General features: G+C 46.8%; 1 long non-coding RNA gene across 1 annotated transcript in view; it reads right to left on the bottom strand.

Annotated features, from left to right (window-relative positions):
* Positions 1-15,769, bottom strand: part of LOC147668956 (uncharacterized) — a 30,268-nt gene extending 14,499 nt beyond the window's left edge. The window contains exons 1-2 of the long non-coding RNA XR_015303771.1: positions 15,620-15,769; positions 12,942-13,059 (exon numbers count right to left, since the gene is read on the bottom strand). This is a non-coding gene — a long non-coding RNA (uncharacterized LOC147668956). The remainder of the gene's footprint in view (positions 1-12,941; positions 13,060-15,619) is intronic.
* Positions 15,770-16,653: the final 884 nt, after the last annotated feature.

The raw sequence follows: 16,653 nt of genomic DNA, 5'->3' as shown, positions 1-16,653 counted from the left end.
CCCCTCTACACCTCTACTACCCCTCTAATATCCCTCTTCTACCCCTCTACACCTCTTGTACCCCTCTACTACCCCTCTACCCTACTACCCCTCTATTACCCCTCTACCTCCCCTCTACCTCTTCTACCCCTCAACCTCTACTCTACCTCTCTTCTATCCCTCTATATTTACTCTACCTCTCTTCTACCCCTCTACCTCTCTTCTACACCTCTACCTCTCGTCTACCCCTCTACTACACCTCTACCCCTCTTCTATCCTTCTACCCATCTACCCCTCTACCTCTCTTCGGCCCCTCTACCTCTACTCTACCTCTCTTCTATCCCTCGACCTCTCTTCTACCCTTCTACCCCTCTACATCTCTATCCCACTTATACCCCTCTACTGCGCTACCCTTTTTCTACCCCCTAATACCCTTCTACCTCTCTTCTACCCCCTTTTACCCCTCTACCCCTCTTCTACAGCTCTACCCCTCTTCTACCCCTCTTCTACCCCTCTAATAACCTTCTACCCCTTTTCTACTCTTCTACCCCTTCTCTATCCCTCTACCACCCCTCTTCTACATCTACACTACCTCTCTTCTACCCCTCAACCTCTGCTCTACCTCTCTTCTACCCCTCTACCTCTCTTCTACCCCTCTACCTCTACTCTATCTCTCTTCTAACCCTCTACCCCTCTACCTCTCTTATACCCCTATACCCTTCTTCTACCCCTCTCCGACCCCTCTACCCCTCGTATACCCCTCTCCCCTCTACTACCCCTCTACCACCGCTCTCCTACCACTCTACCGCTCTACTACCCCTCTTCTACCACTCTACCCCTTTTCTACCCCACTACCCCTCCTCTACCACTCTACAACCCCTCTACCCCACTACTACCCCTCGCCTACCTCTCTACTACCCCCCACTACCCCTCTACTACCCCGCAACCCCTCTACTACTGCTCTACAACCCTCTACTACCCCTCTGATGACCCTCTACCTCTCTTCTACTCCTCTATCCTCTACTGCCCCTCTTCTATCCCTCTACCCCTCTTATACCCCTCAACTATACCTTAGCCCCTCTACTACCCCTCTACCACTGCTCGCCTACCCCTCTACTACCTCTCTTCTACCGCTCTTGTAGCCCTCTACTTCTCTTCTACCCCACTATCTCTCTTCTACCACACTACCTCTCTTCTACCCTTCTACCTCTACTCCTCTTCTACCCCTCTACCTCTCTTGAACGACTATACCTCTCTTATACCATACCTCTCTTCTACCTCTGTACCCCTCTTCTACCCCTTACACCTCTCCACCTCTACTACCCCTCAAACCTACTACCCCTGTAACCTACTATCCCTGTAACCTACTACCCCTCTACCTCTCATCTACCCCTCTAACTCTTCTACCCCTCTACCTCTATTCTACCTCTGTCCTACCACTCTATCTCTCTTCTATCCCTCTACCTCTCTTCTACCCCTCTACCTTTCTTCTATCCCTCTACCTTTCTTCTATCCCTCTACCTCTCTACTATCCCTCAACACCTCTTCTACTCTTCTACCACTCTACCTCTTTTCTACCCCTCTACCACCCCTCTTCCCTTCTACTACCCATCTTCTAACCGTCTACCCCTCTACTACCCCTCTACTACCCTTCTACCTCTCTACCATCCCTCTTTTACCCCTCTACCACCCCTCTACCCCTACCCCTCTTTTACCCCTCTACTTCTCGTTTACCCCTCTACTTCTCTTCTACCCCTCTTCTACCCCACTACCTCTCTTCTACCACACTACCTCTCTTCTACCCCTCTACCTCTACTCTATTTCCCTTCTACCACTCTACCTCTCTTCTATGCCTCTACCTCTCTTCTACCCCTCTACCTCTACACTACCTCTCTTCTACTCCTCTTCTATACCTCTACACCTCTACACCTCTTCTACCTCTCTACAACCGCTCTATCCCTCTACTACCCCTATACCCCTCTCCTAACCCTCTACACCTCTTCCCTTTCTTCTACCCCTCTACTCCTCTATTACTCTCTACTATCCCTCTACTACCCCTCTACCTCTCTACTACCCTTCAACTCCTCTTCTACCTAATTCTATTAGGGCCCAGAACCATTTTATTTAGTGATGTCCATCAGCACACTTTCCTGCATCTTGTAGTAAATTGAATATTGACGAACAGAAGTGTTATTTCCAGAAACAGTGAGTTCTGCAGCTTGTCTGTGTATCTTTTATCTGCACCTCACAGACTCCTAAAATTCCTCTCAAGAGAAGATCATGCCTCCTACTCATTAGGGTCGTTTCAGTAACTGTTTCTATCATGTGTTCATGTTTCATTGACTTGTATTAGGAGAAAAGTGTGTAAAAATGGAATGGAATGGAATGAGGATTTGTAAAGCGCGTTGGCTACCCAGGGGCGTCCCAGCGCTGTAGGGAGCTTGAACTGGTTCAGAGAGGGGGAAAGGGAGAGGCGGAGTGAGGTTTTAAGCCGAGGTTTTGCTGAATAGCCAGGTTTTGAGAGTTTTCCGGAAGGTGAGAAGGTTGGGTTCGGATCTGATGTGGAGAGGGAGGGAGTTCCAGATCCTGGCTAGAGTGTAGGAGAGCGATCGACCACCACATCTGGCCTTCCTGATGCGTGGTACTGAGGCGAGGTGGGAGGTCGCAGATCTGAGAGAACGGGTGGGCTGATAGGCTTTCACAAGGGGGGAATTGATGGGGGGGCCTGTTCCCCAGTAAGAGCGATGTGCCATGCACATGCTCTTGAATTCGATTCTGGCTCTCACCGGGAGCCAGTGAAGGTCTCTCAAAATACATTGTGTAGCATTAGCATTATATACTCAAATTGCTTTAGGGTGGATGCTCTCGTCCATTGCAAAGTCAATTGTCACTTGTTAGTTTGCTTGGCCTTTTTCTATTTTTGCATTAAATGTATTCAATGTAATCTGCCTGTTACTAAATGACTGACTTGAATTGTATCTTGCTGATGTGAGCTGAGGAATTGCTTGGTGTATTGTGTCTGCCATGATTTTGTTCCTCAATAAAGGTTTTGGAAAACTTTTTAAAAAAAGAAAAAAATAATATTTTTTTTCCATTAAATGTATGATAGATTTGTTGGCCTCCCGGTGTGCTGTGTTTTATTTTACATATCACAAGAGATATCGAGGAAAATGACAGTCCAGTATACACATTCTTCATATAAATCAACTCACAGTATACTGTTCTGGAGGTTCAGTACCACATACATTATCTCTAACTGAACGCAGGCACCCTAGGAAGCATGTGCTTTTCAAACCAGTTGCCCTCTGATGCGGCACTAAAGGATAAGTCAAAATGTCCTGAATTTTAGGAGGGCTACCGTATCTAGTGCACTCTGTTAGACAGTGCTCACCTGTGGTAGTAAGATGGTAATAGGCACCTTATCACCTATGCACCATGCAGGGCTTTGAGTTACAGAGCTCCTCACGCTGTGGAGAAGATTAGGTCACATTTACCCATTTTCCCATATTTGGGCCTGATGAAATGCCAACAGATTGCTCCATGACTACACAGGGCATTGTAGGAGAGTAGGGTCTGCAATTCTATGATCACCCAGATTTTTCGCTTTTGTTTCACTGGTTTACGACTTTCTCTGGCTGTGGGCCTGCTAATCAGACCCACAGCCTGGCTGTTCTCTTTCTAAATTACGATATGTACCCTAGGTGCATTTACCAATTGGTACTGGGCCACCTTATCAGACCCCGTAACGCAGGGCATAGGTGTACCCAGGGCCGCCAGGGGCTGCAGCATGTATTATGCCACTCCTGGCTGGCCTCCTAAATTTGACACAACTGGCTGCATGACAGCTGGGGCGAAGTCGTGTACTCACCCTTTGCTTTAGGTATAGTAGCCCTATATCTAAACGTACAATGGACGCACGAGTTCCTATCAGTCACTCCTATGGCAGGCCTTGACAATCCTGAAGGCTTCCGACTTGCCTTATCGGGTCCGCCCGAGACCACTAAACTTTCCGTGTCCTCGGACACTTGTTTTAATTGTGCACTTGAAGTATTTTCCTAAGAGATTTGGTTTGTGCTTAGTACCCTGTCCTCACAAATAGTACAGGGCTGTTGTGAATCTTAATAAATATCCTGTTTATTTTCATAACACTTGTGTGGTGTTCAAGGGGTACATGTGTGGTAAACAGCTGGCTTAACACGCCCTCTCGAGTCTTTAGCCTTAGACTGCTCGTATCCACGCTACTAGGATAGCTGGTCTATAGGTTGACTTACAACCAATCACCATAAGGGTCGTTTGGAACGATACATAGCGGTCGCTAGAATAGCGAACGCTGCATATCGGGCCAACTTCTCACAGGCATGAACAAAGTTGACCTGAAGTATAGACCCCAGCTTACCAGCATAGGTCCATAGGTGATCGACACTTTCACACAGTGATAGGGGCCATTAGTTCCTCATTTTCTCTGCCACTGTTTTTGATCTCGGTACAAAAGGAGGTGGTGATGGACGGAGAATCTGAATCAATCAAACACTCACACCCAGTCAAAAGATCTGGGTTTAATCCATCACGTTCTTTAGCCCACTCTGCCACCCCAGTTCAGACATGGCTATATGCAAATCAGTCTGACCCTGTGCCTCATGGGAACAGTCCAGCCCGAACTGCCAAGCCATGTCTTCCCTGGACCGGAAACAAGCTTCCGAGGACTGGTTTCTGGCATTCCAGCCGCCTTCAGCCCGGCTTGCTTGAATCCAGTGGCAAAGTGAGCAAGGGACTCACGTCTGAGCATACCCTGCCACACTTATGGCGGCCAAAAGTGGTACAAAAGGGGGTGGTGATGGACGGAGAATCTGAAATCAATCAAACACTCACACCCAGTCAAAAGATCTGGGTTTAAACCATCACCGTTCTTTACCCCACTCTGCCACCCAAGTTCAGACATGGCTATATGCAAATCAGTCTGACCCTGTGCCTCATGGGAACAGTCCAGCCCGAACTGCCAAGCCATGTCTTCCCTGGACCGGAAACAAGCTTCCGAGAACCGGTTTCTGGCATTCCAGCCGTCTTCAGCCCGGCTTGCTTGAATCCAGTGGCAAAGTGAGCAAGGGACTCACGTCTGAGCATACCCTGCCACACTTATGGCGGCCAAAAGCGGTACAAAAGGGGGTGGTGATGGACAGAGAATCTGAATCAATCAAACACTCACACCCAGTCAAAAGATCTGGGTTTAATCCATCACCGTTCGTTAGCCCACTCTGCCAGCCCAGTTCAGACATGGCTATATGCAAATCAGTCTGACCCTGTGCCTCATGGGAACAGTCCAACCCGAACTGCCAAGCCATGTCTTCAAGACTTACCAGTATCTTTGCCCTGACGAAGCTCCCACGGTTGGGGAGCGAAACGCGTTGGCTGTCCAGTGCACTTTGAAAATATGAAAAAATAAAAAGAAAAATATATTTTTTGATACAACTTGGTCCTGTTTTACTTCGTGCTTGGTGCTGCCTCCATTCCCTTCTGTCGTCGGTGTTGGTTGTGATGCGGATGGTGTTCCTTTGGATGATGACGATGCCTCCTCAGGTCTGATTGCCGCGGTCCCTCAGGGTGATCTTGTATATGTCCGGGATGGCTTCTGACCTACTGGCCATTTCCGCCTGCCCTTTGCTGCTCTGTGCTGCCCAGGGACCTGCTTGTTGTTTGTGGCTGCCTTCTTTGACGGACTTCGCCCCATCTACATCGCGGAGCGCTGGACTGTCGGGACTCCAGTTCCCAGGAAGCAGCGCGCTCTCACGACATTTCCATCGGGGCAGCGAGGATAAATTAGCGTCGGGGCTCCTGCGGCGCAGAACAAGGGCGTGCCCGTCAAAGGCCGGAGGAGGCCGGGTAGCGCCACCCCCCTTGAGTCTGAAAACAGGACACCTCCCATAGGGACGGACGCTAGACCCAGAGTGGCAGTAAGTAAACGGCCGGATACACATTGTGGACACGTCATCCAGTGAATGAGTGGAAGTAATAGCTGATTACATCAGTTTTAGCATGTAGCGTTCTAATCTAGGACCCTGATCGATACTGTGACCTTATGCCCCTATACGGCTATAAATCCATTTATTCCCTATATTGGCATAACCGTTCAAGTGCAATATTCAGAAACTCGTCTCTGGCCTCACACGAACAGAGCCACATTTCAGAATCGCTTTCTCTGCCACTTCTTTTGCAACCAATTAGTGCAATGACATAGCAGAAGTTACTATCTAGGATTCCTAGATTACCACTCCGAGTTCTTCAACAAGATAAAAACTCAGCAACCTGGAAATCCCCGCTTGCTATGTTTTGATTAGTAATAGAACTCTAATGAGCACTGATAGACGATCACTTCCTAGTGACATCTTTATTGACGTCTTATGTCCAAAAACTTACGTCAAAGAAGGCACCTTTCAGGTATAAATATGACCATGTTTGCCTTAAGCAAACGCTGTCTCGCTGCTGCTGAAGTTGCTGTTATGCTGATGATACCATAGCTGCTATCGCTACTGCTATCGCTGCTAACGAGCGAACGATGGTGTGGTGAACTTAGGAGCTGAACAGCCGTCCCCCTGCAAGAGCCCAGCAGATGCAAGCTGCCCGCGGACGCTGCCCCTCCTCCTCTTCCTCGGCGCGCTGAGAGAGACGCTGTCTTTTCTCCTGCAGAGAAATCCAGCTCCGGCGTTTCCAAGCCACTCTTGCGAGTGACTGGGATATCGACCCCCTGAAGGAGATACCAGACCTCCATCATTCTATTTAAGAGGTAAGGTGTTGACTAAACCCTTAGAGAGAATTCTTGAAGCAAACCTTGGCAAAACCAACTTAACTTAAAGCTACTTACTCCCCTCCCAAGTATTAGGCTTAGGTCAGGTACACTGGGGTAGGCGTAGTTAGAAGCACCAGTTGAGTATTTTAGCCTAATGTATATATGAATGTCTATATGTTTTATTAATTTTAAACCATTGTATGGCTAAGAAACCATATCAATGCTTTTACAGTATTATTTCGCCATACTCATCTTACTGTACGTACTTTTTATAATAACAAGTCTTGCAATTGTGGCAATTCATTTCTCTTGTACGAGAAGAAAGACTGTTCAATAAATGTTACCCTTTATTGGAAACGCCCGTCTCTCTATTCTCTACATATTGTGAAATTAAACTGCACAACCACTGACTGAGTAAAATAACTGTCTATTGTTTCACACGACCCTAGAGATTGACTCTTGATCTGAGGAGCAAAGTTGTCATGTTGCACGGTTGTTGGAAAACTGAATCCCTTCTTGTCTGTACCAGGGAAGCTGATCACTTCCTATTCAGTCAAGAAAGTTTCCAGTGACCTCTGAGCTAGTTGGTAACAAACCCAATTAAGTTTAGCATAGTCAGTGGAGGCCTGGAAGATCCGCACTTCTACGTCGATACTACTGTTTATGTCATTCCAATGCGCAGGGCCTATTGGGAAAATAGGAACTACACTACAAGCAGTTAGGGAGGCAGCGACTTGTGCTTTGTGGACTCTATTTCATTTTTAGTGCCTTTCATATTGTATGTAACGTAGGACCTGACCATAGTTCTATAGCACATCTGCGCTGTAACCGGTGGGAGTATCGAACAGGGACCCTTGATGCATTTCTTCAAAGAGCAGAATCACTGTTAGTCCACGAAATTCAGCTCACAGAAAAAAGATTGTCGCTAGATACACTGCTCGAACATAAGCGATCACCAATGGGCCCCATAGCAAGGTCTAAAACACCAAGTAAAAGTATCCTCCAAGGTCAATCAAAGCAGGATAGAGGCAGCATCACTAGTGCTACGGCTCATGTTCCCCATATGACACAGGAGGGTGGCTCACTTATGTACCCTGATGACCCACTTATAACGGATTCTGACCCTGACCGGTCTCACATTAGTATTGAAGAGGTGGAGAAGAATTCCAGCGCGTCCACTCCAGTGATTGACAGGCCAGAACAAGGGCCATCAGAGTTGGTAGCCTCTAGGGCCAACTCAGGTATAGGAACCATAGTAAGGGGGATGGAGAAGTGATCACAAGATCAAAAGGTGCAATAAAAGACACATGAACTATGCAGCTGGTATCACCTCTAGCTGATGCAGGACCCGGGGCACACGATCGGGGGGGAGGGGGCCGATTGTTTCAAAGCCAAAATCCAAACAGAAGGGTGCCGTAAAGATCAGCAGAGTGAACACTGCCGTGGGACCCATTTGTAGCACGCAATGTTCAAACTGTGGGAAGATGGGGAGCGGACAAGGAATGGAAGATCTATTAAGGTCAAACGTAGAGCTCCTTTTTCCACCCATTTGGGACCGGTGCTGGAGAGAATTAAGATTATTGAGGAAAAACTATCTCGGCTATGCGATCAGGGGAATAGTGTGCCAGGTAGAATTAGGGGACCGGAGGAGGGGGGAGCAGAAGCCCCATCATACTCAAAGTCCACAACTAGTTATGAGGGTCAGGGAGGGGGGCACAGCGAAGGAAGACGGTTGGGCAAAGACAGTGAGGGCACCAACAAGGGTGCCTTGGCGGGTAAAACGAGTGGGACTACCCTAAGCATAAAAAGAATGGGGCCACCTAATACGGTTTGTCCTGACACAGCCCAGAGGGGCTCAGAGGGAAGAAGGGCAATAGTCAGTGAAGAGGAGTTAACAATAGCGGACGCTGTGCAGAGCACTAGAGGTTTACCGACATTGGATCTCCCCCCAGCCTCAAGCCCTTACACAGTGGCCCTTATAGGGGCTCCTACTAACGGGGATTAGAGGGAGGAATCCCCTCGCACTCTAATTAACAAGACAGCACATTGGCTAGTCAAAAACACGGGTTTCAATATCACACAACACAGACATATTCTGATGGCAATGAGGGTGGCTTGGATCGGAAGTAGCAGAAAGAGCTTTGCGGGTGATTGTGTGATTTTGAATTTCAGATATTCAGAGTTAGTCAATGAGCTCCTCCATAGTCAATCCAGGGGTCAATACCAAGGGGATGGAGGGTCCAGTATCAGACTGCTCCCCTTGGCTTCTTTCTATATAGGATATGGCCCATAGGAATATGCAAGGTGACCATAGGAGGAATAGGATTGAATCAGATGGGAGGGGGCAGCTAGTTTCATTCATTAACCGATTTGCCCCTCTCCACTGTGCTTCATCCCAAAATGAAATAGATTGACTGGTGGGGGGGCTGAAAGACGAGAAAGCATGAGGGGGATGGGTCACTCATAATAGGAGACAATGAAGGTCCAGGGCGCACACAGTCAGATGATTCCAATGTCAATGTGAGAGTTATGGAGCCCGGTGGGAGAAATGTAGAGAAAGATGCAGAGAATTTGGGTGAAGTTCCTGTAATGCCCACTAACCCTACAACTGTCACGGCAGGCAGTCAAATAGTGGGAGAGGTCAAAGGGGTGTCTGACTATTTATGTCGATCTCAGAATCTCAGGAAGGTGGAGTGAACTTAGATGGGCCTCGGACTGAACACTGGGACTCACATATCGTAATAAGGGTTTTAATTTAACTGTTGTAAATTTCTATAATGCCATTACTCCAGGACAAACTCTCCAAAGCGTAAATGAACTAGGGGCTCGGCTGGCAGGCATGGAGGAGCAAGGGGCACTGTGCTCCCAGCTAGTATTAGCAGGGGAGTTCAATTGTCACCCATGCCCCTTCCTAAGAATGAGTGAGGGGAACTGGTCGGCTTGCCCGATTGTAGAGGGGTGGCACCTGAATCACCCAAGGGAAGGAGGAGCACTGAATAAGATCCTGGGCAGGCATGCCCTAACATATACCATGGATTTGATTGGTGGGGGGGCAATAGCACGGTCACCCCTACTTTCAAAGGCAGGGCGAAGGGCACTATAATTGATTTTATTTTCGTTACACCGATGTTAAAGTGTCAGGTTACAAAGTTTGAGATAGAGGTTAGCATTTTCAGCGACCATAACCCGCTTCTCCTGTGCATCATAGATCCAAATGCGGTACTTCTATCACAACGTAGGGGGGCCAGAGGTTTGATTGAAGCCACTGACCAAGGTAGGAGACTAAGGTGGGTCAACACGGACAGTGAGGCATTTTACAGAATCTTACTGACACATGCCGAGTCCAATGTTTGGAAGTGTTTGGACTTGGATGTTGAGGGGGCAGACCTGAACAAGGCATCTGAGGGAGCAGCCAAAGAAATAGATGGCTTACTTAGGGGCAGGAAGGTCAACAAGGAACACAGTGCACCAAGGTGGTTCGATCATGACTGCACCCTCGCCTTGAGGGATCTGAAATCGGCTCTGAAATGCGTACCTAGGGACAGAGGGAAGGTATCAAGCTGCAGGGCTAGGTACAATAAAACACTAAGATGCCGCAGAACCGTATTGCAGAACCAGGCATGGGAAAACTTGAGAGAAGCGGCCGAGACAAAGGACTCGACTGCTTTTTGGAGAGTTGTTAATGAACCGTGCTTTCAGGATTCAAATAAACCCAAGCCTGCCTGCCTGCCACACCCTCCCAGAAACCTGGCTTGAGCATTACAAGGGCCTGTATAACCATGGTAGCATTGGAACTGGAAAGTGTGAACCCACCCCAGATTACCTTTTCCTTGGGAGAAATAAAGGCGGGGATTGAGGGGCTAACCCGTAACAAGGCACCAGTACCTGTTGGGATTCCACCAGATCTCCTCTTAAGCCAGAAAGAACTCTGGGTGCCCATACTCACCAGAGTAATAAATACCGCAGTGCAAACAATGATGCCAATATCCTGGTCTACGGCCACAATAGTCCCCATATTTAAAAAAGGGGACAGAAATAGCCCTCAATGCTATAGGCCTATTTCATTAATTGATGTTACCGTGAAAGTGCTAGGTAGGGCCATTCTTAAGCGATTGATTGATTGGGCGGAGGAGCATGAGATCATTACGGATACCCAGTATGGGTTTAGGTACGGCCGCTCCACCACAGATCAATGCCTTAATTTATATCTCCTGGCAGCCAAGTACACCGTAGCCAGTGAGGGGACGGTGTACATGGCTTTCATGGACCTCACCGCGGAATTTGATCGGGTAAATCGGAAGAAATTGTGGGGACTATTGGGGACTTGGTAGTTGACCCTGGTCTGGTAAATATATCACGGACACTGCATCAGAATACTTCTGCCCAGGTCAGATATGATAAGGAGGGAAAAGTCACAGACCACGTCCCATGCTCAAGGGGAGTGAGGGAGTGAGGCAGGGATGTATTTTGGCCCCCTTCCTTTATATATATATATATATATATATATATATATATATATATATATATATGTATGGTTAGACCCAGGCGCTGGTAGCTCTAGGGGTGGACTGCCCGCAGATGGATAGGAGAGGGATACCGGTGTTACTGTATGCAGATGACGCAGTACTCTTGGTCCGCACTGCACGTGGACTGCAGCGCCTCATAGATGGCTTTGTCCATTTTATGGATAGCTTAGATTTGTCACCGAACCTCATAAAATCATATGTTATGGAGGTAGGGAAGGACCATCCAGCAAAACTAAGTATACAATAGGCACACAGGGACTGGAAAAGGTCAAGTCATTTTCATATCTGGGGATCATGTTCGACAGTCGCCATAGTTTTAAAGCCCTTGTGGAGGAGAAATGCAATAAACTAATTAACTCAACAGGGGTAACTATGAATTTTGCAAAGAGGCTAGGCCGATGGGCTCAGGAACAAATCCTGAACTTCTTCAGTTCTGTAAGCTGTGCCAAAGTTTTATATGGGAGTGAGGTCTGGGGCTTTATAGACCCGCTTAAGTTACAAACAGAAGAAAACAAATATTTGAGGCGAGTACTGAAAGTCCCATAAAGCACATCCTCCTACGTGGTTCATGAGGATCTGGGTATAACCCATCTGTGCGATAGGCTGCAATGGAAGCCCCTCGCATGCTGGATTAAGGTATGGACAAACCCAGAGTCGGCGTTAAGTCAACAAATAATATCAGACTGCATTGCACGGGCACCGGGTTACAATATTCCTTGGAGTAGACACATCAAGGAAAACCTGTTAGCCATGGGTTATGTTGAATATTTTACCCACCCGACCAAATTGCTATCTAAGGATAAGGGCTGTATTCAGTCATAATTTTTAAACAGAGCCAAGTCAAATAGGGAAGCAAGAGAGCTGACTAAGCCATCAGTAGGAACTCATCAGTTAACAAAGTTGTGCCTGGTCATGGAACCTTATTTGTGTCTTATTTACAATCCTCAAGACAGATTTCTCATGACCCATTTCAGGCTAGATTTGTTACACCATACTTTGGCGGTACCAGCAGGGTAATACAAGCATTTGGAGAGTAAGGGCTCCTGTGGCTGTGACCAACGGTCTCCACAGGATACACTCCATTTGGTCCTACTAGGCCCATTTTACGCTTACCCTAGGCGACTATTTTTAAAAGGTATTTTAAGGAAGGTCAAGTTCAAACAAGCTAAAGTGCCCCTACTGTTTCTGAAATTGTCAGTTGAACCTTTAACGCTTTTCTGTGTGGTACATTTTCTAAGATTAGCGATGAAACTCAGAACCAGTAGAGGGGAGGAATAATGGTCCTGTGTGTTCAATATTTGCTCTGATTTGCACTATGCTATGGATGAAACATTTTTAACCGGGTACCTCCTTGTCATTTCTATAAGATGATCCCCGTGCCGAATCATTTATATTTTATGTATTGATGTTAAACAGGTTTTTAGTATGATTTTTATAATGTATGAGATATTGTTTTTTAACACTGTACTTTTATGGTATTGCTTTATGCCGAATAAAGTATATTTTGAATTGACTTGATTGTGTTTTATTTTAACAAATGTACAAAGCAGATATTGGTGCTTGCTTGTTTCACAAAAATTATCGGATACCTGCCTCAGAGCGCACTTCTTACAGACGAGTATGGGGGTATCATGTTGCTGCTACAAGGTCCTTACCTGTGTGAGTTATCGGGAACGATGCAGGGGCAGACACAAACCAGCCACACATGGAGATCAATGACAAATACTGAAGAATTTACTGAGCTTCCAAGCTGATGACCATTACTTAATTGACCTTGAAAATAAAAGACGTTTTTAGTATCCTAGTGACTCATGACCATAAAAAACAAAGGTTATAAATTCAATATTGTGTCAAATTCTTAAAAAATGGAATTGGATGTGCTGAATCGGAAGTTGTCCCAGGTCATGCGTGACACCTTCCACCACTATTGCTTATGGGACTTGTAGTTTTGTTTTTCTCATTAAAAGGATGGGCTCTAAAGTCCCAGTGTTCTAAGGGATGTTGGTCAAAATCAGAGGCCTGACGGAGGATGAAGCATGACATGGCTCTGCTTAGCAGTGAGATGAATGACAGTTCCCCAGCCCTTCCATTCTTTGACAGACAGAGGCTCGTTCGCCATTCATATTTTTTTGCAAGGACAAAGAAACTTTTATTGGAGCTTCGGTCAACTAAAGAGATAAAACCCCTGGGCATGTTTAATTAACTACTGACAAACATGAACAATCAAGAACATGAGTTTCTGGAAAACTATCAAGCACCCAATCAGGATCAGCCACCTTTCACACCCAGGAATTCTTGAGGCTTGGCTTTGGAGAGGATGAATTGCACGTGGTATAAGCAGTGGCGGTTGGTAAATAGGGGTGAATAGGGCGTTGCCCCACTAGCCTCGGGAGTCGGGACGGGGAGGAAGACAAGAGAGACACGTACCACACGCACGCAATGCAGCAGCGTCAAATCGATGAACTGCTCACTGCCCCGTGTGTCACAAATTAAATTCAGTCAATCTGACTCTGACTGGTTTTTTTTCGTCAAGGGACGGACGATGACGAGGGCACAGCAGGTCAGAGACCTCCTGCCCATGTGCTGGCTGGGGCGAGGAATATTGCTCGCCCCGGAAGCACATGAGGAAAGAGTGGTGTCACCATGAAGGGAGTGGCGTAATAAAGGCAAAAAAGGCCTGGTTTCAAATGGGTACAAAAGGGGGTGGTGATAGACGGAGCATCTGAACCAATCAAACAGTCACACCCAGTCAACAGTTCTGGATTTAATCCATCACTGTTCCTTAGCACACTCTGCCACCCCAGTTCAGACATGGCCATATGTAAATCAGTCTGACCCTGTGCCTTATGGGAACAGTCCAGCCCGAAATGCCAAGCCATGCCTTCCCTGGACTGTAAACAAGCTTCCTAGGACCGGTTTCTGGCATTTCAGCTGAACAAAGCGGTCCATCACCACCCACTTTTGTACTGTTTTGTTCGCCATAAGTTGGCAGGGTATGCTCGGACGTGAGTCCCTTGCTCACTTTGCCACTGGATTCGAGCAAGCCTGGCTGAAGATGGCTGAAATGCCAGAAACTGGTCCTAGGAAGCTTGTATCTGGAGCGGAGACACCCGCGAACAGCAGGTCAAGAGCAGCAGCATGTGGGCACTTCTCTTCTGCTGCATTGTTTTACTGCCCCGAGGAAAGGGGTGGCTTACTTCATTTAACTACAGTGGATGCGGCTTCATTTTGCATACTTTATGCCACTTGATTGGTAAAAGAAATAAATGAAATACCGCTATTCCAAATATTGGCAGGTGTAGCTGTGACGTTAAATGGGAGCTGTGTGGATGTGTCTGACTATTTTTGTATCAATACATCTGTCTCCCATTCCATGTTTGCATTGAGTAAAAGACAGCTGTTTCTGTTTACCAATCTATGTACAAGCATTTGTACTGCAATAGGTCTCGCATTTACACGAGTTTAAGCTATTGGTATTGTAAATGACAATGCCTTTTATTTATGTTTTAAAAACGAATCAAAAATAAAAGGCATTGTTATTTGTAATGTTAATAGCTCAAACTCGTGTAAATGCGAGACCTATTGCATTGCAAATGATTGTTTTGTAAAAGCACCCCATACTGCTCTTTCAATTTAATGGCGACCCACCCCTTTCTTTAGACACGGCTCGTCTAAGAAAAGGGGCCCGGCCAACATTAAAGTTAATGCGCTGCATGGGCGTTTTTACAAACAGGCATTTGCAATGCAATAGGTGTCGCATTTACGAAACTCTGGTAAATGCGAGACCTATTGCATTGCAAAAGCTAGTTTCAATTTACCATGAGCAATATCGACCTTTTTAAAACAAACTCTTTTCCATGTGCACCTTTTGCATTTTCGTGCTAAAGCAAAACATATATTTTTGATAAAACAAAGAGGGTGGCACATAACTCAGCAGGCCACAGGTTGGTCATTTAGACTCAAATGTGCAAATGGCAGGTCAATACACATGTCCAGCGCTTACAAATCCACGGGCGCGAACACACATCTTTCTCTGGGTTGGGGCAATGCACCAGTGAGAAAAGACCAGGTAGAATGTACTACTTTTCACAGTTCTCCCATTAGAATCTAAATAATGTTGATAACTCTGCAGTGTAAGCATCTTGTAGAGTTAAGCACTGAAAGGAAATAGGCCCCAGAGCTGTGAACACTTCACAACTAATGTGCTTGCACCATTTGCTTTGTGGAAACATCGAGCTATTTCTGTGAGAAATAACACTAGAATCAGTTCATATTGTAAACATTTTGTTACATTGAGCAGAAAAATGAGAAGACAGAATGCACTCAACTATACCTGGAACAAGAAGCCAGGGGCTTTGAAATTCCGTTTAACTGTATCCACTCTTCAAACACCCGCCATGGGGCACCTGAGGAACTAGAAACTGAGACACCTTGTCCCAGACCCACCTGGACACCCAGGGACCTGTCAATGGCGCCTGTGCCAAACAACCTATCAGCGCGGGGGGGGGGGGGGGGGGGGGGGGTAGAGGCTTTGCATTAACTGCGCATGCGCGGAGGACTGACTACGGCTGAACATTGCCTAGTGATTAACAATTGCGCATGCGCGGAGTTCTTTCATTTCGTTCCCACTGCGCAGCACCCATGCGAGGGTTACGGAGGGTCTGTTGGATGAACCACCTGAGCATGTGCTGAGGACAGACATGGCCGCGAGATTGTCTATTGATGAACAACTACGCATGTGCGGAAAACTGATACTATGATCCCACCGCGCAGCACCTGAAGAAAGGTTACTGTGGGTCTGTTAGGTGAACCACTGCGCATGCGCGGAGGACAGAGTAGGGCCTCGGGCCTCAGGCCTTATATCAACTGCTGAGCATGCGCGGAGGACAGACACAGCTCTCGGGCCCTATATTACCTGCTGAGCATGCGCGGAGGACAGACACAGCTCTCGGGCCCTATATTAACTGCTGAGCATGCGCGGAGGACAGACACTGCCCCCCTGTACTGGAGCACGAGAAGTCATCGAATGAAGTGTATTGGAAGAAATAAATATCAGAAATTTCTATATTTTGAACAATGAGAAGCTCTAAACGTATTTTGAAAATAAAGGGAAACTACTGTAATGAAAGGTCACTAACCTACAACCTCTTTGTAATATAACTACATTTTTAAACTAATAGCAGCAAAGAAGACAAAAGAGAAGGAAGTTTGATGGGGCTGAGAGACACTGTTGTACATGTTATACTCAGTTCTATTAAAAGCGGCAGCCCCTCCGACCCTGCTCCGCTGAATATCCTGAAACTAGTCGGACCCACTATTCTACCTAATCTGACAAAACTTATCAACGACTCACTCTCCCTAGGCATT

This window comes from Lissotriton vulgaris, unplaced genomic scaffold (assembly GCF_964263255.1).
Source record: "Lissotriton vulgaris unplaced genomic scaffold, aLisVul1.2 SCAFFOLD_1296, whole genome shotgun sequence".
In the NCBI taxonomy this organism is placed as follows: domain Eukaryota; kingdom Metazoa; phylum Chordata; class Amphibia; order Caudata; family Salamandridae; genus Lissotriton; species Lissotriton vulgaris.
This window is presented reverse-complemented; position numbering and strand designations above follow the sequence as displayed.